The following is a 24,913-nucleotide window of genomic DNA, read 5'->3' on the forward strand; positions in this document are numbered from 1 at the left end:
AAGAGTAACTGTTACGTTGCAGGGGTGGAGTGCTCAACTGGCAGCACCATGAGCCTTGTAATACTCATGTTAAGGTTCCAAACTGGGGCAGGAGGTGTTCTTGGTATATCACTTTTTTAAGCCCCTCTATAAGCACCTGGACATCCGAAATATTGAAGAGGGATGAGTGTTCCCTGTTTTGCATGAGAGGAGGAACATTATTGGAAGGGGAAGAAGGGGCAATGATTTGCTGGAATGGTACTCCACCAATAATAATGGAATGGAAAGGAAAGAGAAAGTGAGGGAAAGAGAAAGGAATGGGGTGGGCCTGAGGCTATAAAAGCCAGGTTTATTATCAATATACAGAGATTGGCTACGTGGCAACACATTCCCTTACCACTAGTCCTGCTTCTTTCCAGGCTAGTGTAAGGGAAGAAGCTGTGGGAAACTGGCAGCGTGGCAGCACCCTTCCTTAAAAGAGGTCATCCTTCTTTCCAGGTGGAAGGTGCTAGAATTCACTAGGACTTAGAAAATTACCTGGAGAAGCCAGGAAGATGAGACCAATTCCTGTGAATTACGAAAGAGTGGGAATCCATTCGAGCACAGCAAAGAAAGTTAACCCCAAGGAAGTAGGATTTATGAACTTGGGCTCATAAGCAAGGCTAACATCGACAATCCTGACTGTGAAGATTTACAGTGCAAGTAAAAAAATAACGACCAGGGGATATGCCATGAAGGGGGGTTAAATTGATGCATGAAAATTAATAAGCCTGTTTGTCATGAAACACAGCATGTCTGGGGATCTGTCAATGGCTAGCTAACAGCTAGGCACTGGTGTCTGCTGCTGCTCTTGATGAGGCAGTCATCAAGATATGGAAAGATGTGGCTGCACACTGTGTAGATGGCCACCACTACCAGACACTTGATAAAGACCCTTGGAGCCGTGGTGACTGCGAAGAGTAGAACTGTGAATTGGTAGAGCTGTCCGCTTACAACAACCCACAGATACTGCTGATGGGCAGGGCGGATAGGGAGGGGGATGTAAGCATTCTATAAATCTAACAGCATCATCCTAAAAGAGCAGCGGGATGATGCTCTGCAGGATTGTCATATGAAAGTGCTTTGAAAACGTGCTCTGATTGATTGGTATTCGGTCTAGGATGGGTAGGAGGGAGCAGTCTTTCTTTGGAATGAGCTAGTAGCTCTGCCGAACCACTGCTTGTACCCACCGATCTGAAGTGATCACATCCCAGCAAGAGTGGAGCTTGCTTACCAGACAATGGATGAGTCAGTGCTTGGGAACAGATGCTCCTTTAGCAGAGCTGCCTCTACCCCTGCCCTTGTCGTCGTTGCCCCTGTAATCTCCCTCAAGTATCCTCTGGCTGTTTGTGACTCGTGAAAGGCCGGTTAATGGCAGCAATAGGACTGTGCCTGAGAGTTTGGTCGTGCTCCTACCCCTAGACTTATGTCTGCGAAGAATGCTCCTCTGTATCACAGACTACAGGCCAGTGAAGGTCTTTGCAATCTTAAAGTCCTTTTAATTTTCTTTAACATCTCATCAACCTAGAGATCCAAGAGACCTTCTCTATCGAATGAGGAGTTAAGGAGGTGTTGTTGACCTCCAGTACGAACCCTGAGACACAAAGCCATGCTTGACGGCAGAGTAAGATTTGGTATGAACACTGCCTGAAACAGTATCCGTGGCATCTAATGTGCAATGGATATTAGCTTTGGAAATTATCTTTCCCTCCGCGATTAGCTCCTCACCGCTCTTTTGGTATATCTACGGGAGATGCCACACTAGAGCCTTCATCTCATCACAGTGATATCTGCCGAACCTCAATAGCAGGCCCACTGAATTGGTGATTCGCAAGTGAATGATTGCACCAACAGCTACACGTTTGCCTGCGGTGTTGAGGCACGTGCTCTTTTTATTTGGGGTGTGGAGAGGAGTGGAGTCACAAGTTGGCAGGGCAGAAGCCCGCTTCCTTGCCATATGGACCACTGGAGAGTAAGAGGGAACCTGGCCTCTGATGTAAAGGGGGTCATTTTGAGAAACCATGAGCTTGACCACCTTAGCCCAGACAAGGTCTTTGAAGTTGTCAAGGCATGACTTGAGCATGCCCTTAAACGTGGGCATGATTTGGACCACGCATTCTGTCTAAGATGGGGTCTCCACCAAAAAGTCGACCTCGACCTGTAGAACATGCATGTCAAACTAAGGGTGGCGAGCTGCTCTCTGAATGACAGCATAGTACAAGATGTCATCATTTGGGAAAGAAGGTTTTGCTGGGTATTGCTCAAGATCTTGATCGTCTGCATGGTCAACGCTGTAGTCGTCCAAAGGGGAATCCCCACCTCCTGCCGAAGCAGGTATGATAAGGGTCTCTCTCCCAATATGGGCTACCGAGTCGGAAGAGGAATGGAAATATCCCAGAGAAGATTTTGGTAGAGAATGATGGTTGGTGCATATGGTGGCTGTTACAGTGGAGGAGGTGGTGGTGGCGGCGACAAGTGCCTGGGTGTGACAGTCTGGCAACAGGGCTTGTGGCCTTGTCCTAATGGCTATTAAGCACTGGGTGCTGTGGTGTGTCCAAGGGAAGCTCCTCCTCGAAAGTTGAACTCCATTTTTGGGAATCAAGAATGGTGTGGTCAATAGTTTCCTAAATGCAGCTCTGTAGACATCTTGCCAGCATCGGAGTATATGAACAGCAGCTTTTGATTGTCATTGAGTTGCTCAGCCAATGTCTCTCAAATAGGTGCACTGGAGTACTCTGAACTCTGTTTTGAAGGGTCCCTCGACGTCGATGTGGCATTAGGTTTCAAAGGTGCTCTCTGTGTCGATATCAGGTCCGCAGGGGGAGACTCAATGCCCTTCGGACAATAAGAGTGTTGCGGAATGTCCATTCTGGATGCCTACTGCTGGGAGCTTGTTCTACTCCAAAGCCTTTTCTAGTTGCCAAGCAGAGCCCGAGGGCAGTAGTGGACTGGCGACCGAGGGTGTATTTTCTGTCCTGCTCAGGGCTTCACACCAGACGAACACGGGAGCAGTACCCTGCCTCGGTGTAAGAGTGTTTGGGAGGGCAGTGCTTTGCCCCATGGTTTGGAGCTCGGGTAGTATTCATGGTACTCTCCTTTGTGCATGGTCCTGTTGGTGTCAACGCTGAAGGCAACTCGTCTTGATATTCTCTCTCGGAGGTGCATAAGGAGAATGTCTTGGGCTTCGGTTAAGCTGCTGAGATGCCAGAGGGACATGCATTTTCTTCCTTGATTGCGATCAGGACCTGTTCGCCAAATATGTCAGGAGTCTTGGAGGATGACAGTTGCTGTATTTTCGTGCACCCATTATCTTTCCCTCCGATACCTCAGAGTGTTTTTACATGGAAAGGTGAGGCAGAATTCACAGGACAACTCATTTTGTTCGGGGAAGAGACAGATGGTGCAGACGCCATGCTGGTCCTCCCATAAATAATTAGCACTACACCTGGGGCAAAACTGGAAGGGTGTGAGCTCCATCACCCCATTCCTGTCTGCAGTCTCTGAGGTGAGCTCTCTGGAGATCAAAGAGGACCTGGCGAGACAGGGACAAGGGTATCAACTACTTGGGTGTAGAGACGGAGTGGTTGGTCGAAAAGAAGCAGGGCACCCATAAAGGGGATCTGAGAACAGGGATTGTTCTCCAGCTGTCTGTCTCAAGAAGTAGAATAGTTAGGCCCGAAGCTGCTAGGAATCAGAGCCGTTGTTGAACAATTTCAAATCCAATGGTGGAAAAATCTATGGTGGAGTCGGGCCCGGGTGCATTGTGGGAGAGCCTAACATCATCCTGTGACTCAGAGTCTTAACGAAAAACAAGTTGTAATGCCTGCCCCCCAACCCTGGATGGCAGGAGAATGCTAAGAATGTTTATCTACAGTCACGCATGCTACGAACACTTTCTTTCCTAGCCATAGTTCTCCAGCGCCCCCAGGTGTTGCTGGGACTTCTGCTATAACTCCATCCACCCCATTCACAATATTGGAGTCTATAGTGCACTAAAAGACACACTAGTTTCAGTTCTTTGTACTTTTTTAAGGCCACACCAAGAGAAACTGAGAACTCAAAAACATCAATAATACAGTATACAATATGTTGTATACCATAGGCTTATTAGCTACAGCACAAATTTCTTATAGGGAGGGGGAGGTGGTAGGGCGCCTACTGTATACACCACAAATACCTTTATGTTATGCAGATTTATTGAAAGCACTATCACCCGGGAGGGTATCCTGGTGCTGAGCAGTTGCTAGTCTTACCAAACCTAGGGCATAGCGGGACTACTCAAAAAGCCAGGTCTTCTGCTTCTTGCAGAATTCAAGAAATGAGGAGGAGACTCTTATGCAACAGTACGTTCCAGACTTTAGGAGCAATAAAGGAGAAGGCTCGACCGCTGGATATGGTTTTCTGTATGTGTAGAATGTGTTCAAGTAGGAGTCACGACGAATGGAGGAGTCTAGAAGGTTTGTGACAGCAGATGCGATACTTAAGGTATGCTGGGCCAGTGTTATGCAGTGCCATGAAAGTGTGTGAGAGGATTTTGAATTGTGTTCGTTTCTGTATCGGGAGTCAGAGGTTCTCCTTCAAGTGTGGCATGATGTGAGTGCTAGGAAACGCCGACCTCCCTTGCAATTCACAGAAGCTGCCCGACTCAGAGATCCAGTCTCCACACTCCGATCACTGCCGGATCGGTATCAAAAGGTTTCCCTCCCTCCCAGACCCTTCGCGATGCGTGATTCTTCCCGCAGCTCCTGATTCAGTCTAAACACTCCGATCACTGCCGGATCGTTTTTCACAAGGCTTTCCTCCTTCCAAGGCCCCCTCGTGATGCGTGATCTTTTCCGCCGCCCTTGCACTGCCTCCAACCCAACCCAGTCCTGATGATGATCCCGATTCATGTGGATAGAAACGCCGTCTACCTTCCAGCGTGATCATAGGCGCAACACACAAAGTGGTTGACAAACAACACATTGAACATTAAATAGAAACGAACTCTTGAAGTTACCTGGAACCACATTGTGCCAATACTCACTGTATATTCTTGCACTAGTCACCTTGCGCCGCCCACGCTGATCACATTGTCACCTGCGTCGCTACTTTGGTTTTCACTCACATACCACGAGCACCACGTGCAATTTGGGTTGTTCTCAATTATATTATTTATGTACTGCAGTGCTGTCACAACTGCAAATTGTTTTTCTTTACCTCTCTCCCTAAATGTTTATATAAATGATGCCATGAGCACATGCTATAATCATATAGAGTCTCCTTATTTCCCTGTGGATAATGTTATACACATATCCTTACTAATTGCCTTTGAATAATACCAGTTGGGATACCATATGTTCTTATGATGTGAGTGCAGCGTGGGAGGCTGAGAGTGAATATGGCCTTTGAGTTTTGAACGGTCTGCAGCCTTTGGGTGAGTTTTTTTGTTGACTCCAGCATAGAGGGTTTTCTGGTAGTCAAGCCTGCTTGTGACAAGGATGAGTGACACAACTTTCCTGGTGCTGACTGGGAGCTATTTGAAATTGTTCTTCAGCACCTTCAGTGATTGAAACCATGAGGCAGTGATGTGATTGACTTGGACGATCATGTCGAGTTTGCGGTCAATGATGATCCCGAAGTCTTGGAATAGGTAGTGGGGGTGGCTATCGGTCCTAGCTCTGCTGACCCACAGGTGGAGTACCACAGTGAAGTGTTCTTCCCGGAGATCAGAATTTCGATCTGCTCTGTGTTCAGATTCTGGTCTTCATCCATTGGGCAATTTAAGGCATGCTAAGGTACATAACTTTTTATTCCGATTGTGATTTTTTTCCTTACCTTATGATTGTTTCCCAACTCTAACATGTACAGAGCAGAGAAAAGAGAAAGAGGCAAAGGGCTTTTAACAACACATCGGTGAACCACATCCAACTTGCATTGTTTGGGGCGATCATGGGCAGCTGTGCTTGATCCTCTCGCACATTAAGCAGGACTCTCAAGAAAAGCAGGATTGGGGAAATGTATACAGCAGGCCCCAATTACCAAATTAACCTGAAAGCATATCCCAAGGAACCATTCAGAATTAAGTGTACAGCACAAAACAGAGGAAACACCTCTATTCAGAACTGTGCCAAGGAGATCAACTCATGCACACCCAAATCTGAAGGATAACTTCCTTCACTCTGGAATGAAGTTGCTCCTAGTGGTCCTCGAATGAGAGGTAACTCAGACATTGAGCATCACTCTAAGGTGTGCCTTACTCGGAAAATACCCCATTGCTGTGACCGCCATCACAGCCACATAGCCTCTCAACACAAGGACCATGATCCAAGAGTGCTGTGTCTTTTGATTTAATAGACATTGTTGTTCTTATCTGATGGAATCTAAATAGCGCTCCCTGAGGTGGTAGAAAGGAAAGCGTTCATGACAATATGAATTGCCCACAGCTCGAACACATTTTTATAAAGACGCTGTGCTAACAGGGACCATAAGCCCTGCATCTTGTTGTTGACTAAATAGGAGCTTCAGCCCAATGAGAAGTACCAGTAACAACAGAAGTCTACAACGACTTTGGGGACTGCCTGCTATCAGACTGGAGGGACACACCTATAAACTGGGAGATCTGGAAAAAAAAAAATCGAAGATCTGCAGCAGAACTGAGAAGCCTCATCGATGCTGGAGTCACGCCATTATTTTCCTTCTTTTGAAATTAAGAGAGCAGGTAAGATTCTGCTTAGTCGCACAACTTTGCAGCGATGGCGCTCCACACCAGAGGACCCGTTATCGCCTTTTGACAAACATAATTAGTGAGCGTGTGGGTTATTTTCTATTCATTTCCCCAAACTGTCTGTTATCTTTAGGGTGCTGCCTATCGATATGCCGGCCCTGTGAGACTCCTTGTAGTCATACCATCCTCTGGACCTCACGTTATTAATTTCCTGTAAGGAACTAATTGTACCCAACGTCTATCCCTAATTTGAACCAGGTATTGATCGTTACTTATTCTTCAGGGACTATATTTACTACAGGCCCATTTTCCCTATTCTATTTGTATGTAGTTTTGTTCTTTTTAGATTAAGTATTCTGGCGCAGAAGCGGGCATAAATTGATAAGACGTTTATAGAGGGATACACATTTCTATTTCTCACCGAGGGTAATCATTTCCTTTACAATATTCATGTATTCCTCCCCTCACTTTTCCATCTATTAGAGAACTTTGATATGCCTGTGCTTTATCTTATTATCATTTCTTATATATGGTTCCTGATCTTGGGGTGATGGTATGAGAACTACAATTCATTTTTTCTCTCACTCCTAGTTTTCATCTCTATTATTATGCTGCTTTAAATATTATTTTTTTATTTGGTGAAGGTATGTAGGTGATCGCCTTTAGTTTTCATCCTGAATCTCAATGTATTTTAATCAGTATTTAAATCACTTTGTAGGTAATTTTGTGGCTTTACTGATGAGGCGCAGTGTGCGCCGAAACGTGCGTAGAAGACCTATCTAACATCCACTTTCTGTTTATCACTGTATTGTATGTCTTTTGAAAATTGTATTTACATAAATATTTGTTGCTTGTACCTTTTGTGTATGTGAAACATTCGTGTATTTTTGTAACTTGTCTGTATCATGATGAGAAAATTTTTAAAACGAATTATCTTTATAAATTATGCTTAGATACATTTTTAACTAAATTGAACTAAAGAAATCATTTCTTTTAAATACTATCTCTGTCTACATTGAGTTCACTATATCATGGTGTTGATTGTTAGAGACCTTCATTGCCTAGGGAATTTCCCTGGATTGCCATTGTCTCCTTAGACACCAAAAAAAGGCTCTCATTTGCCATCTGGCATGCAGCACCAACAGGATACATGAGGTCATAAGGTCCAGCAGGTGCAGGTCTTGCACCTGGCATCTTGCATCTGTGTTTGAGCCACAAACATCGGAATATCTACAAATTCTTTGAGCGAGTGGAAAGACCTTTGTACATGTAGTATCTAACATCCTCTCATCTGAAGGGCAGTCTCTGTATGGAAATAACCTGGAACTTTTGGAAGCTGACCATATAGCCCAACTGTGAAGAAGGGTCATGGTACACAAAAGAAAACATTTTGTGACCAGCTAAGGGGGCCATCTCTTCACCAGTCAGTTATCCATTTTGATTTTTTTGTCCTAGCATATGAAAAGGTACAAGTGAAAGTCCAGGATAGATCTCAGGCCCCCGTCTTTCTTGGGAACCAAGAATTATAGGGAGTAAGATCTCATGCCTCTTTCTTCGACTGGCACCTCATCTATGATTCCTTGATTGAGCAAGGCAAGAACCTCCGCCTTGAAGATTGAAGCGTGTGCCGAAAAACATGCCCTAGTGAAAGAAGGGTAGTCCAGAGGTTAAGTGAGGAAGTGGATGGAGTTACCCTTATGAATCAGCCTGATGACCCAGCGATCCATCATGATCATCTCACAACTGATGGAGAAAAGATAGACACTTCCTCAAACAGAAGCTGGTGGTGTAAATGAGTCGTCAAAGAGATTTTGAGGCAACACAGTAAATGGGAGATGGCAGGGACTGGAGCTGCTGCTATTGGGGGTTATGGCTTCCTCTATGTCTGCATAAAAGGAGCAATAAATTATTTGGCGTCTGAACCAATTGTGAAGATTGATACTGACATGGCTGCTGAGCTCTGGCACAGTACTGATATTTCTGTCACTGTTGGTGGAATTGCTTCAAAGGAGAGCTTAGCGAGTGTGCAGTGACTCAGCTATTTTTAGGTATTCCAGCGAGGAGTCAGTCTTTTCTCCCAACAGCCACTTGCCATCGAAGTGGGTAATCTGTGAAGGTTGCTTGGACATCTCCCAAGAATCAAGTGGAATACATCCAAGCAAGGCATTGTAAGTTTACAGTTGTGGCCATGGATCAAGCCACTGCATTTACAGAACTAAGGTCACATCCAATTATTTGTTCTGGAGCATCCAAACCATCGTTGACCTGATTTGAGAAGAGTTGATTTCATGTTGCTAGGTAAAGTTATAATGGTCAGTCTTGTCAACTCCCACATGGCATGAACACAACGCTCTTGCAAGGCACATGAAATTTGCCGTGTGAATGGTGAGGCTGCCAGAGGAAATGATTTTTTAGCCCACAGAGTGCCAGTCTTAAGAGTCTCGGTCAGGAGGGGCCTAAGGAAAGGCATTTCAGTTCAACTTACTCACAGGTTCGTTAGCAAAACAGCCCCAACCTTTTTATTTCGCCATTTAGATGAAATCAGCCAACTTCAAAGATTTTCAAGTCAGCACCAAAACTGGCCCAGAGAATGTTACCACTTATGATGTCTTAGGAGACACAGAGCAGAAGGAGTTGTATGCCTTGTATGACAGTGGCTCCTATTGAAAGCAACATCAAGGTTGAACCCTCCGGATGTATAGTGAGGGGTGGCTTAAAAAGTAACAGGGTGGTCTTGAAAATATCCAGCATGGTCTGTGGGTAAAATTACTTAGGAATATTGTAATCAGATCTTTCGGGTACCAGGAGCCTTGCTTGAAGGGAGGATGGTTGCATTGGGATATTCATATGGGCCTTTATCAAAAATAGCTTGGCCTCCTGCTCTCTGATGGCCTTCGGGTGCCTCAAGAAATAGATGTTACAGGACAAGGGAGTTGGGTTTGGATACTCCATATCTCCTGCAGTTGTTGTGTAGATATGACACAGACATCTTCTTACAGTACCCCAACAGTGTTTCAAGCTGAAACCTTAGGGGAGATATATGACCTATAAATCAATGGTGGACGGAAGAGCGAAATATTTTAATGAGGTCCTACACCATAGCTCCTCCCGGGAATCTGTACAATTATTATCAACATCAGGGTAGTTTCTCCTCTGCCAAGTGGACACAGATGGTTGAGCCAGATGGCTATGGTGCGTGTCGCTAGAAGGTCTGAAGATCACATCCTAATGCCCTCACACACCTGTGAAGTGAAGGAGATACTCATATATATCCAAATAACTTTATTGGTAAAATACAAAGAAAGCAGGCGAGCACCAGGACACACAGCTAACTGCTCCAGGGCACAGCTAACAACTGACTCCAGGAATTGGAACACATAAAGCCTAGCTACATTCTATGGCTCGCTCAGTCACGAGAGTTAAAGATACACTGTGCATTAATATATGTAAGTAATAACTAATTAAACACAATATAACAACCTGTTAGGGTGTCATGCTTCATCATTGGGCACTCCTTGTCTGGCCGGCGCTGCAAGGCCGGACGGGTCTGGGGGTTTTTTGTCAGAGATATTTTGATCTGATGATGCTGTGAGGATGAAATGCAGGTGAGGGAGTTCATTGAGTTTAATGAGTGAGTGGTGACTAAAATATTGTCTGGTAACCACCCAAAAAATGTTTTAATGAGAAAAGGGTACCAGGACTAGGTAAAAACAGTGGTGCTATCTTGTGGTCTTTAGGTACCAGGATAGCTACTAGTCGAAAGAGGTCACTAGTATGGTATGGTCAACATGTTTTGTGCCAGGTGAGCCCAATCTTCGGGCGGCACTTTGGCAGGACCAAAAGTCAGTTAGTCTCCTCTCTGGGGCGGAGGGCCTCCTCGAAAATCGAGGGGGACCTCTTAGTGTATGCCGATATCCCCTAATAGGGTGCCTGTCAGCGATTCCACCTAAGAAAGGGAGGCATTAGGCGGAAAGGAAACAAGTACAACTCATTTTCAAATAAAGGTCACGGTGTGCCATACAAGCGCAATAATCTGTATGCCGGTGCAGTGGTGAATTTACACTAACTAAACTAACACTGCCTGGAATAAGCAGAAACTCTTTGAAATAGAGCAGCACTAGATTTTCCGCCTCTCATCCCAGACTACAGGCCCGAATGACGAGATTCCATGGAACAAACTAAATATGTGACCCTCTGATGTTGTGCATAGAACCTTGTCTGCACAAATACATTCCCTTTCGAGACCATGGGTAGACCACAAGAAATAGGAGGAGAGCATCATGCCCCACCAATTTATCATACTCTATACATGCATTTTCCCTGTGGACGTGCGCAATAGCAACCACAGAGTAAAATGAGGGGGGTCTCAATAGGACAAATACCACCAGCTTCGATTAGCTCCAACCTATAAGACTGTACCATTATGGGGCAGCAGTCTTACACTACTCTTGGTAGCCAGACCACCACTAGATAGACTATACTCTTGACACTCTAAGATGACCACCACACAAGCCATACTTGCATAGCCTTTGTCTTAAGTACAACACCCTCAGAGAGAAAACCACTAGCTCCGCACCCAGCAGTTCCTACGGACTAGACTAGACACACGAGTGAGCGACAAATTTGTGAACTAATTGTTCCCTGACCCTGACGCACTAACTATACAACTTTTCGCATACCCAAAGCTAATTCTGGCCCCTTCTCCAAGATGGCCACCACATCCACCATTTAGCCTCTTCACATCGGGCACCACTGGGACGTGACATGACCCACACTACTTAGACACAGACACTGCTACGCCGCTACTGCAATCCAGGTGAGATGGAGGAGGGTAGGTTTGACAACAGTGTCCTGCTCGACTATCAAGTAAGTTATGCGGGGAGAGGGCCGACCTCTATTGCGCGCAGCATAGAAACCCTGTAGAGCTTTTAATCGGTCCTGGGGCTTTTGCGGCCCTTATATTTTGCTCACGGGTGAACTACTTTACAAAACACCTTATTCTAAAGGGCTCCTTCATAATTGAGACACACAAAGCCCAGTACTAACAGTGCCAGGCGGTGGAATACAGATGGGAACAAGTGGGAGCCCTGAGTCACTCAGTCGACGAACCAATATAGGGACCCACGTGATATATGCGGACGCACCTTCCTTGCCCCATTGAACAGAGGTAAGATTTGCATGATGGGACGTCTCCTCCCTAGCCTGGCCCCCGATACTAATCATTGGAACGTACCCCGGAGGATGGATAGCAGGCTTCAACACACTCACTGCACTATTACACCAAACTTGGATCCCAAAATATGAGATGACGTCCCTAATGGGTTTAGATCACAAGCAAGTCCTGTGAAAACAAAGCACGAGTCACCAACTTGGTTTGCCATATCAGGGTGGTTCTGACTATTGAGATAAATACCATGCACAGCAGGCATTTCAAACTTCAAGTACGACTCATCCCATTCAGTAGAACATAAAGAGTAAATGTCTTATCGCTAATGATAACACTCCCTATGGGAGAATGTTTATAATCAGTGACTATGACCGCGGGGGCAGAGGTATGACATCGAGCTCCAGGGTACGGGAATACTATCTCATACTACTCTCAGGACTCCTCTCACCTCCCCCGGCAAAGCATCGACCAACAAAACTCACCGGTCCTTAAGCTGCTAATTGGTGTTTTCGGAACCGCACTCTGGATCCTCTGCCATTGCCGCTGATCCCCTCCTCGCTTCCAGGAATAGGGATTGTCCTGCCGGCTGACTCCGTAGCAGTAAGTTCGACCCTGCTGTTGCAACCTAAGACTTCAGCCCCACTGGCCACGCAAACCGCCTCGGGACTCCTCCACAACCACCAAAGAGAGAACTGGTGGTTCTCCGACACGGGATTCCAACAACAAGAGACAAGGGACCCACTGCCGCGCTGCCCAACTCAAAATGGCGGCTTACTACTCCAGTGAAGCCTGACTCTGTAGCAGCTAGTTCGGTCCTGCCATTGCAACCTAAGACTTCAGCCCCACTGGCCACGCAAACCGCCTCGGGACTCATCCACAGTCCCCATAGAGAGAAGTGCTGATCCGCCGACCCGGGAACACAACAAGGAGAGTCAAGGGACTCGCTGCAGCGCTGTCCGACTCAAAATGTCGGCTCACCACCCCAGTTAAGCCTCCTTTCTTCCCTGGAGCTTAACTGCCCAAACACACACCGTCTATCAAACTCCGGAAAGCAAACTCCTGCATCTGATGCCTACCTAAAGTGACTATTTGTCTTGGAACCTGGGATACTGGCATCCAACAATGGGAGGCACGGGGCTCGCGAGTGCGCTGCCTGAGCCATAAAATGGCGGCCTTCTCCGCCCATTAAACCCCACATTCGCCGGTAACCAGCCCGCTGGAGCCCTTTCCACCCGCTCACTGTCTTTTCAACACCTGCCTAATTCTCAGAAGCCCAGAAGCTCCGGACAGCAGCTCCAAGCACTTGAACCACATAAATTTCTCTGCCTGTCTCCAAAATGGCGGCACCCTTCTCCCAGTAACCTCCATAGCGCCGAGGAATTAATTGAAGCCCTCCACCCGACGTTCACTTTATGCCACGGTGTGCTCATCCGCCTTCTGCCCACAGCGCCGTATTAGGTCCTGGCAAGCCTCGATGCTCACCAAGCAACAGATGTCAACAGGCAGCAATTACGGTGGATCTAGTAAATGGCACCACCCTAATCTCACCAACCAACAAGCTATTTTTGCATTTCTGGTGAGTACCAGATCCAACCCCAGAGGAAGGGTCTTCCCATTGAATCAGTGCCTGTGGAAACGCTGTCCGTGGATATAGAGTTGCATGTCCTATGACTACGATGCCTGACCCTAAAATGGCGGCTCGCAACCTATGCCCACTCGGTTAATAACACTACCAATCATTCCTTCCTACCCCTCCTTTGTGTTTCCCTGATCCCTACATCAACCCCGCACAGGCATTCAAAACCGCACTCGTCGTCCCCCTCATATGTATGATTCCTGTACCCAGGATGTTGACCCCCTCCTGGTGTGAAGTCTCCTCCCTACAGGAGTTCATAGCAACCCCAAGCCCGCCCAAAAGGACACACAACCATGTTGAATCAACAGCTGATCACCCATGTCTTCCATATAGCAGCCACGCCCTAGCCTCCCAACAGAATAGACAGTCCTATCCACACCCAAAAAGGCAGAGCTGAACTCGAAAGAGTTACCTCCCCCAACGGTCACAATGCCTTCTATCACTCCAACCACCCTCCGCTCTCCCACTCTCAACCTCCTCAAACCCCACGGCCCGAACTCCTTTGCCATAGGTTTTCCCCCAGCCTCTCCCCCAAAGCAAGAAGAAACTTAAAACACAAATTGATCAAACAACACCCAGAAACACTTTTTGCGGACATCTACCACTGCTCCTCAAGAGGCCAGCTGAAAATGGATCTCATTTTCCATACGGACAGACCGGAAAATTGGAACTCCATTCTCAGATCACATCTCCACATTTTCAAATCCACCAACACCCCCCCCCCCCCACAGCTGCAAACTGACGTTCTCAGCGCCCAATCGCCCTTTGCGCAGCGGCAACACCTCGGTGACTATATACACTAACGGCACAATCCTAATCCAAGCCAATAACGACAACCTAGAGACATTCGACTCTCTCTTCCCCGCGCTACGCAATGCTCACTCTCATGCTCGCCTCCCCCGACCATCTCATCACCTAACCTTGGACACATCAAACTACAATGGGATTCCTGAATCCTATCCCACGCCCAACGCCTATAACGCCACCCTTCCCCTCCTTGACACCTACCCCCACCCCTTCCCCCTCGATCCCAACACACACAGCCCTTACCCTCACCCTCTCACTAGCCAATTCACTTTGGAGGTTCCTAAACCCCAGATCATCCGATTCCCACCCCTCCCTCCTCACAATCCCACCTGCAACCAGTAATCACCGTCCCTATCCCACTTGATTAGACTCCCTACACCCTCCCTCCATCCACACGCATGAGAACGCCAACTCCACAGCGTGATTATTCGCCTCCCTCTCCCCGGCCACCCACAGTGGTAGCAGGGACACCACCGGCACCATAAAAAAGCCGAACTCTGACAAGCTCTCCCCCCACCGGGACAACCCCACCTACTCCCCCCCTAGGAAAATGACTCAGCATCTCGCTCTGCTAGAAAGCCAACTAGAAACTGTAATCCTGGGCCTCCAAGATCTCCCACTAAACCTTAATACACTTAGAGAGTGCAACCCGCGCTCTCACCCGTCCCAGACTCTCTCCAGCTCTAACCATCAAAGATCCTCTAAAGTGCAGGGGTGCAATCTGATCCCAACCCCTCTCTCCAACCAGACTCAGAGACCCAAAAGATCTAGTCCGGCAATGTCCACGACTGAAGCGACGGAGCTTGCCTCCTCGTATGACACTGCCTCCTCTCTCTCCCCTGAAGCCAAGATCAAAGTCATCATAGGATTTAGAAGAGCCTACACCCCTCCCAGAGACCCAAAACCCCCATCCTTCCTTACGATCATCCCCAGGACCCCCTTAATGAAGAAAATCAATAATGGGCTGCCTTCTACCAGATGTATGCTCATAAACTGCAGATCAGCTACCAAACATGCAACCGAGGTCGCAGAAACCATCCTTACTCACGACATTGACATCACCTTCATCACCGAATCGTGGCTCAATGAGTACTCCTCACCATTCATGGACTTACTGGTACCCCCAGGCTTTGCGATCATCAATAAAGACAGAAAAGATCAGCGTGGTGGGGGTGTAGCTATCATACACAAGACCAGCATCTCTGTGACCGCAACAGACATCTTCAACCACAACAACTTTGAATGTCTAACCGCTCCCATCAAGACAAGAGAGAACAAACCATTACTCTGCCACCTCCTCTATCACCCACCTGGCCACACCGCTGCATTCAGTGAACATCTATCCGACCTGATTGCCCACTGCTCACTTCGCGACAACACCGACTTAATTCTAGGTGACCTCAACCTGCACTGGAACAACGAAAACAACCTGCTGATCCAAAACTTGAATGAGCTTCTACAGAACACCAACCTCACCCAACACTGCAGTGAGGAAACACACAAAGGAGGATCAATCCTTGATGCCGTAATTGCCCAGCCTGACATAGTCACGATCAACCACATCCTGCCAGTCGACTGGTCCAACCACCACATCATCTTATTCAATATCAACCAACTGCTCCTAAGCCAGCCCCCCAAGCGGGACCCCCTCAATGGGTGGGAAATCTATCTGAGATCCCTCTGGCAGCCCTGGAAGTCAGGATAAGCTCTCTCCTTCCCATTCCCACAGAGAATCTTACCACAACAAATCTCACCACCCACTACAACTCAACTATGACTGACATTCTAGACTAAATGGCGCCTTTGAAACTAAAAAGAGTCACAAACACCCCATCGAGTTCCTGGTTTAACACAGACATAAACCCAGAAAGAAGTCAATTAAGAGCCGCCGAAAGACTCTGGCGGAACAACCCATCCCCAATCCTCCGAGAACAACTCAAAATAATACGTGGGATGTACAACAAACACATCAAGAATGAAAAGTCTTCTTTCTTTTGCAACGCTTTAGACAATGCTAAAAACAGGCCTAAGGAGCTCTTCAAGATAATTCGCCAACAAACATCCAAACCCCCTGCACCCTCAGTTCTGGCCTCCAAAGACTTGTGTGAGAACTTCGCTAACTTCTTCAACGACAAAATCTCTAAGATTGAGCTCTACCTTGATGTCAATCGCAGTCTCCCACACCAGAGTGCGTCCCTTGGGACAGGACCTTCTACTCACAAGCTCCCCCCAATACACTTGAAAGCCTTCAACCCCATCTCCGAAGCAGAGATAGCCAAAATGATCTCCATCGCCAATCCCTCCTCCCATGCCTCCGATCCCATACCGGCCTATTTAGCCAAAAAGCTCAACAACTCTCTAGCCCCACTCTGGACCAAGATCATTAACAGCTCCCTTACTACTGGAGTCATACCGGACTGCCTAAAAGTCGGCCAAGTCACACCTCTACTAAAAAAACGGGTCTAGACACTAACAACCTAAATAACTTCAGACCTCTCTCCAATCTTCCTCTCCTAGCCAAAATCCTGGAAAGGTGCGTCCTCCTCCAATTGACTCAACACACAGACAGTACCAACCTCCTAGACACCCACCAATCAGGTTTCCGAAAAGGTTGCAGCACAGAGACAGCGATCCTCAATGTCATCGATGACTTACACAAATCACTCGATGCAAACCAATGCTCCCTACTTATTCTCCTGGACTTATCGTCTGCCTTCGACACGGTTGACCATAACCTACTCATCAAGGTACTCCATGATAGGGTAGGAGCAGAAGAGGTGGTCCTCAAGTGGTTCTTCTCCTTTCTCCAGAACCGCAGCCAAAGAATAAAGATCAGAAACTTTTCATCAGACCTTCATCCCGTCAGCAGAGGTGTCTCCCAGGGTTCAGTTCTATCACCTCAACTGTTCAATATCTACATGGAACCCCTCACCACCATACTCAAAAAGTCGAACATCCCTTTCCACCTCGATGCTGACGACACCCAGATCTACCTTGAAACATCATCCGTGGTTGATATCCACAGACTCAACGACACTCTTAAAGTAGTCCAACACTGGCTATCACAAAACCACCTGAAACTCAATAAAGACAAAACGGAAATCCTCCTCATCTTCAACAAAGAGGAGAACCTCCAAATCACAGAATGGCTAAAAGCAATCGAGGCCCTAAACGTCAATTTCACCCTGGCTGATTCGGTAAAATCACTCGGAATCACCTACGACCCCAAACTTGACATGACCAAGCACATTAAGAACTCCGCCAAGAGCACCTTCCTTAACCTGAAGCTTCTCAACAAAATTAAACCCTTCATCACGCCTAACGACCTCAAACTAGCCGCCCAATCCCTGGTGCTCTCAAGACTAGACTACGGGAATGCAGCCCTCACAGGTACAGCAAAATCTCACCTAGCACCTCTCAGATCCACGCTCAACGCAGTAGCCAGAATGGTCACCGAAGTAAAGAAGTTTGACCACATCTCGCCAGCACTCAGAGCTAAAATGGCTCCCAATTGAAATGCGCGCCAATTTCAGAACGGCCTGCCTCACTCACAAAGCCCTCCACACAGGAACAGCCTACCTGGCCGCCAAACACAAGAAGCCTTAGAAGCTCCAACACTCTACTCCTCATCCTGCCGAAAATCCGCAAACAAAAAAACGTGTCACGATCCTTCTCTGGAAATGCCCCCAAAATTTGCAACTCCATCCCAGTCCATATCAGATCTACCCCCTCATTCTTACAATTCAAAAGACAACTCAAAGACTACTTCCTTAACCGGCCTCTCCCGAACGGCTAATTTCGGCTGAAAAGCCCTATCCTACACTCAGCAGGTCAGAATCACCGCCTCACCAAAACGTATACCTCTTTCCCTCCTGGCATATGCTCATTATTGTGACTTGGTGTCTCCTTGACCTGTATTTATTATTTAACCACTTAGGATCTCCTCTTATGCCTTGAATCAATATATGTATATCCTCCTATTGATGCTGCGTTAACCCATGTTGTGAAGCGCTCCAATACCTTCGGGTCTGGCTAGCGCTATACAAAACTCTACAATAAACAATTCTCCTTTTATGTCTTATGAAGGTGTCCCTCACTGTGGTCGAGACCCTCCAATTCGCCTAAGAAGCATTACCCAACCTCAATTGAGATAAGTCATTACAATGCCAAAAATATGGCATCCTTCATGTGAAATGTACAAGGCCAGCGTTTTTTAACAATACATAGCGATGTCCTCAACTTACTTGTAATTTTTAATTCTTAATTTTTAATCCAATGCCTGCACGATAAAACAAGTTACTTACCTGTAACTTTGGTTCCCCAGTATTGGTAACTTTCATAGATTCCCATGCTTTTTATCATTCCCAGTCGTCAGCCTGGGAGCCTCGGTAAACAGAAAATACCATAGCAGTATGTACAAAAGAGAAAGAAAGGCCTAGGCCTCATCTCATTTTGTAGCATATCTACCTCTTTTTGTAAAAGAGACCAACATTTTGCAACAACCAATCAGATTAGCCTCACCCCATAGAACCCTCATGAGAGAGCCTCAGATTTTCGCAGGCATTGTGTATCAGTAACCACTTTTGCTGATGGCTGAGCTTTCCCAAGGGAGGAGGGTGGGCGCATGGGAATCTATGACAGTTACCAATACTGGGGAACCAAAGTTACAGGTAAGTAACTTGTTTTCTTGCCCCAGTATTGGAACTTTCATAGATTCCCACACTTTGTATCAGAGTAGCTAGCAGTAAGTCACCAGTGCACATTTTGCTACATGAGTATTACAATATCTCTGCATAACCGTCATCATATGACAATCATATACCTTGTAACAATACATCAGAAACATTATGTGATACAAAATGTGCAATCATAGGAAGGAGGGATAGAAGGGAAAGCTCATGCTTTCATTGGAAAAGATTCCTCAGGACTGCTTGTCCTACTGCCGCTTCGCTGCTTATGAAAGAGTCCAGGCAGTAATGCTTTGTGAATGTAGGAGCACTGCTCCATGTAGCCGCCCTACAAATGTCTTTTATAGGGACTCCAGCGAAGAGAGCTGCCGAAGACGAAACTGATCTTATGGAGTGAGCTCGTACATGTCTCTACAGCGACTTCCCTGCCGCTTGGTGGCAATAATGAATTGCACTTGAAATCCAGCGTGTGATTCCTTGTTTTGGAGAGAGGAAGACCTTTTTGAAGTGCACTAAAAGCCACAAAAAGTTGAGATGATTTCTTCAAATCCTTTGTGCGTTCAAGATATAATTTGAGACTTCTCTGGACATCTAAAGAATGTAGAGACCTTCCTGCAGGGGATGTTGGTCGAGGGAAGAATGACTTTAGAACCACTGGTTCGTTCAAATGGAAATCCGAAGGGAACTTTGGACTCAATTTTGGATTGGTCCTTAAAAACACCCTGTCCTTTTTCAACTGTAGAAAAGGTTCTAAAATGGATAGTTTGCAACTCTCCTAGCTGAATTGAGGGCTAAAAGGAGAGCTAATTTCCAAGACAAAAATGTTAAGTCTAACCTGTGGATAGGCTCAGACGAAGGTCTCATGAGATGAGCCAGAACCAGATTGAGATTCCAAGCCGGAGGTGGTGGCCTCACTGGAGGAAAAAACCCTGAAAAGACCTTTCAGGAACTGTTTGATAATTCTAGCAGACCAGAGAGAAGGACCAGAAGCTGTTCTTCTGATTCTTGAAATACTGCCAGATGTGGAAGAATGAGAAAAAGCCTGATTTACCGAGCGATAGAATGTAAGGTAGTATTTGATGAGGAGCTGAAGAGAATGGATGAATGTGTTCATGATGACACCACAGGCAAAAGCACTTCCATTTAGCACGATAGGTTCGGTTTGTACTTGGTACGCGAGCTTGAGTTAATATCTCCCTACATTCCTGAGGGATATCTAAGCTGTGGAACTCTCTGTGCTCAGGAGCCAGACCTTCAAATGGAGAGAACTAGGATCTGGATGTACCACCTGTCCCTGGGAAATTGTTAATAGAGATGGAATGGGACATAGGTGAAACGGATGGACCTGAGAAAGCAGGAGAAGTTTCGTGAACCAGAATTGGCGAGGCCACGCTGGTGCTATTAAGATCATCCTGCAAGGTTCCATCTTTATTTTCCTGAGAAGCCGTGGGATTAGGGGATTTGGAGGAAAGGCGTAAACAAATGCGCCTAACCAAGACATCGAAAGAGCATTCCCCAGCGACCCTCGATGGTGATCCCTGCTTGCATAGAGTCTGCATTTTCTGGTTTTTGGAGTTGCTAACAGGTCTATTGTTGGCATTGCCCAGCGTTGAAACACTTCCTCCAGAATGTCTTGATCGAATTCCCAATCGTGACAGGCCGATTTCAGATGACTCAAGGTGTCTGCTGTTGTGTTGAGAGTGCCTGGTAGATGTCCCGCTGAAAGAACAACATTGTGGAGAACTGCCCATTCCCATATTCCCTGGGCTTCTTTCGAGAGCAGATGAGACCTCGTTGCTTGGTTTTGTAATGCATGGCCGTTGTGTTCTCCGTCCTGACCAGCACGGTTGCGTCTTGAACTTTGGGCCTGAAAGCTTGCAAGGCTAGGCGAATCGCTATGAGATCTAAAAGATTGATATGAAGAAAACGCTCTTCTGCGTCCCAGTGACTGCTCACTTGGAGGTTCTGTAAGACAGCGCCCCTCCTTTCCAAAGAGGCATCTGTGGTTAAAATCAGAGGGGATGGACCCATTCTGACAGAAAGAGCTCTCGAAATGTTCTCCTTGATAGCCCACAAGCCTGCTGCTTTTCTCATGAGAGGAGTGACCTTTATCTTGTCCTCCAAAGAACCTTTCACTTGGCGCTCTCGCATGTTCAGTTGTTCTTGCAAGGAGCGCATTCGCAGTCTGAAATGCGGAACTAATGGTATGTAAGATGAGATTGATCCTAGGAAAAACTTGTATAGACGAACTGACAGGGATCGTCTCTTTTGTAAATGGTTGGCAGAGAAGATTAGCTTTTTCTGTCTTTCTTCCGAAGGAAAAACCTTGCAGCTTCTTGTATCCAGAATGGAGCCCAGGAACTTGACCCTCCTGGATGGAATAAAGACTGATTTTTCCTTGTGGAGATGCAGACCCAGGTGATTGAAAAGTTGGATGTAACTTTCGACAGCCCTTGTCGATGTTTGAGAAGATGGAGCTTTTATCACCCAATCATCTAGGTAAGGGAAAACTTCCAGCGATTGTTTCCTTAGGAATGCTGCTACCGGGGCCAACACCCTTGTGAATATCTGTGGAGCGGATCTGAGCTCGAACGGCAGTACTTTGAACTGAAAGTGGCTCTTGGATACTGTGAAGAGTAAATATTTTCTGTGAGCTCGGTGGATTGTGGAAATATGTGTCCTGGAGATCCAGAGTCCCCTGGATTTAGAAGACATAAGACGCAAGGCGTCTTGAAGAAAGACCATTTGCAGAGAGAGTTTTATGAGATAGGTGTTGAGCTTCCTCAAATCAAAGATCGGGCGCCACTTTTCTTCTGTCTTGTGGATGAGGAAAAACCGGGAATAGAACCCTCTTCCTCTTTGAGAAAGAGGCACTGTTTCTATCGCTCCCTTGGTGAGCAGTTGACAAACTTCGAGACGGAGAAGAAGCAGGTGTTTTGATTCTGTGGCGCGAGGAGCTCGGGAGGTGAAAGGTTTTGGAGTTCTAGTGTATGGCCAAATTGAACGATATTCAGGACCCACTGATCTGTTATGAACTTCCAGCAATCGAGAAAATGTGTAATCCTGCCCCCCATCGGTGTTACAAGGGGTGAAGGACCAGTAGGCAGAGCCAGGAAGCCGCTATTGGCGTTTAGAAGTATCTCTCCCTTGACGTCCTTGTCTACCTCTTGAAGAATGGCAAGAGAAAGACGCCGATTGATTTTGCCTTTGAGGGTACTGAGGCTTGAATGATTGAGAGGATTGTGAATAGGAGGAGTAGCGACGAGGATAACCTCCCCTATATTTAGAGAAACCTTCTCCTCTTGCACCCCGGAAAGGTACTTTTCGATAATGAAGTGTGCCCAAAGATCTTGCCGTCTCTATCTTTTTTAATGTCTTGTAAAGCATCATCTATATGCTTGCCAAACAGCACAACTCCATCAAAGGGCAGATCCAGAATTTTATTCTGCACCTCCGGGCAAAACCAGGTACATCTCAGCCAACCTTGATGCCTCAGGACCGCTGAACCTGCCAAGGCACGAAAAGCCGTTATAGCAATGTCCCTTGCACAATCTATCATCTCAGATGAAGATCGTTCACATTTTTCCAGGATCTTTCTCGCTTCCACTTTGGCACTCACTGGAAACAGATCAATGAAGGGAGAGAGATCGCACCACATTTGGCGATCATATCGTCCCAAAATTGCTAGTGCGTTGAGGTCCTAACAAGGAGGCTAGACAGAGGAAAATCTCTTGCCTACATTGTCCCTGTGCCTGCCCTCTCTGTCTGGCAGTGCAGTCAGGGATGCCGTCGGGTTTCTTGATTTTCTTAGGGTTGCCTGAGAAATAACCGAGTCCGGCCTAGGTTGACCAATAAGACAGGCCAGACTGTCCTCCGGTGCCTTATATATATTTTTTTTTCTCCAGACGCGGTAGAACCAGAGTTACAGTAGCTGGAGACTGCATCACCTTCTTGCCTTCATTCCAAACATGCTCTACTATGGGAATGGAACGAATAGATTTCTTGAAAGGTTCTTTAAAATCATAGGGGGAACATAAAGGCCAAATCTTTTATATGCTCTTTCCATAAGATTATGGAAGCCTCCTATGTCCGCTGGAGGCGAATGCACAGGGTCCGGGGATGGTGAAGCCGGATCTGGGATCACATAATCGTCCTATTCTGCGTCAGGATTTTTGATATGTTCCTCATTCTGGTCCTCATCAGATGAATCATCATCATCATCTGGCACTGTAACTACATCATGCCCTTCTGTCACAGGCTGTTCTCCCTGCCTTTGAGATGTTGATGCCACAGAATTTTTTATTTTTTTTTAAATATATCCGTCGGTGCTTGTGTTGACGGTTCTCATAGACGATGTAGATATAGTCGTCGACGCTGTCGTCTACACTGCCATCGTCGTAGACGGTGTCTTCTACACTGCCATCGTAGATGCTGTCTACACTGCCATCGTAGACGGTGTCGTCCACACTGCCGTCGTCGTAGACGGTGTCGTCTACACTGCCATCGTCGTAGACGGTGTCGCCTACACTGCTATCGTCGTAGACGGTGTCGTATTCACTGCCATCGTCGTCGACACTGCCATAGTCGTCGACACTGCCATCGTTGTCGACGCTGTCGTCGTCGGCACTGCCATCGTCGTAAACGTTGTCGGCGACGCTGCCATCGTCGTCAAAGCTGTCGTCGGCGACACTGCCATCGTCGACGATGGGGTCGTCGTCACCACTGCATCGTCGTCGAGGATGTCGTCGACGGTGCCGCAGTCGGCAGTGTTGAGGAAGAGAGGAGGTTTCAGCTAGACTTCCTCACACCAGTTTCTCCTGTTTATAAGTCCCTTCCCATCCTTTACACCTCGGTGAGGAGATTCAGGTGGACTGCGCCTGGCAAACTCCCGGGAGGTCTTTTTAAAGGCTTTTTGAGGAATTTCCTTTGTAAGTCCCATCCTCTCCTTTACACCTCAGTGATTAGTTTTAGTTGGACTGCATCTGTCAGACTCATGGGAGGTCTTTTGAAGGCGATTTGAGTGTGCTGCTCACCAGAAACCGGGTGAGATCGAATTCCTTCTCAGATCTTCACAAAGACACAGCAGACGAGGCCTCATCACTATCATACTAGAGACTGGATCTGTTCTAGATTTTAGCTTCTGGAACCAGGTAAAAGACGGCCCTCATGGACCCTTATGTTTATCTTACCTAGAACTTGTGGTCCGGATACAGGCAAAAAATGCCTATGCTTATGAGGGTCATTCACCTAACGCCTCTTTTTTTTTTTCTTGTCGGATGATGAACAAAAGGGGAAACAGCTTCCTGAAGAGAATACAGTTGAAATCCAAAAGTTGAAGAGAAATCTGAGCAGAGCTCAGTGGAGACTCCCTTAGCACAACGTGCGGTAGAAAATCTGAGGCTCTGAGGCTCTCTCATGAGGGTTCTATGGGGTGAGGCTAATCTGATTGGTTGTTGCAAAATGTTGGTCTCTCATACAAAAAGAGGTAGATATGCTACAAAATGAGATGAGGCCTAGGCCTTTCTTTCTGTTTTGTACATACTGCTATGGTATTTTCTATTTACCGAGGCTCCCAGGCTGACGACGGGGAATGATACAAAGCATGGGAATCTATGAAAGTTCCAATACTGGGGCAAGAGGAGTGATTACCTCACTGCAACACAGAGCAGATACACGTCGCCCCGTTCAGTAGTACTTGTAAATACATTACTGCACCTGTATACAAATTGTTGCACTTGTATGGCACATCTTGACCTTTATTTAAAAATGTGTGTTGCTGGTTTCTTTTCCTCCTTATGTCTTCCTTTCTTAGGTGGAATCACCGACCGGCACCCTAGTATGGGGATACCGGCATACACTAAGAGGCCCCCCTCGATTGTCGAGGAGTCGAG

General features: G+C 46.7%; 1 protein-coding gene across 1 annotated transcript in view; it reads right to left on the bottom strand.

Annotated features, from left to right (window-relative positions):
• Nucleotides 1-24,913, bottom strand: part of ULK2 (unc-51 like autophagy activating kinase 2) — a 565,259-nt gene that overhangs the window by 100,490 nt on the left and 439,856 nt on the right. The window lies entirely within an intron of this gene.

This window comes from Lissotriton helveticus, chromosome 3_1, assembly GCF_964261635.1.
Source record: "Lissotriton helveticus chromosome 3_1, aLisHel1.1, whole genome shotgun sequence".
Lineage (NCBI taxonomy): Eukaryota > Metazoa > Chordata > Amphibia > Caudata > Salamandridae > Lissotriton > Lissotriton helveticus.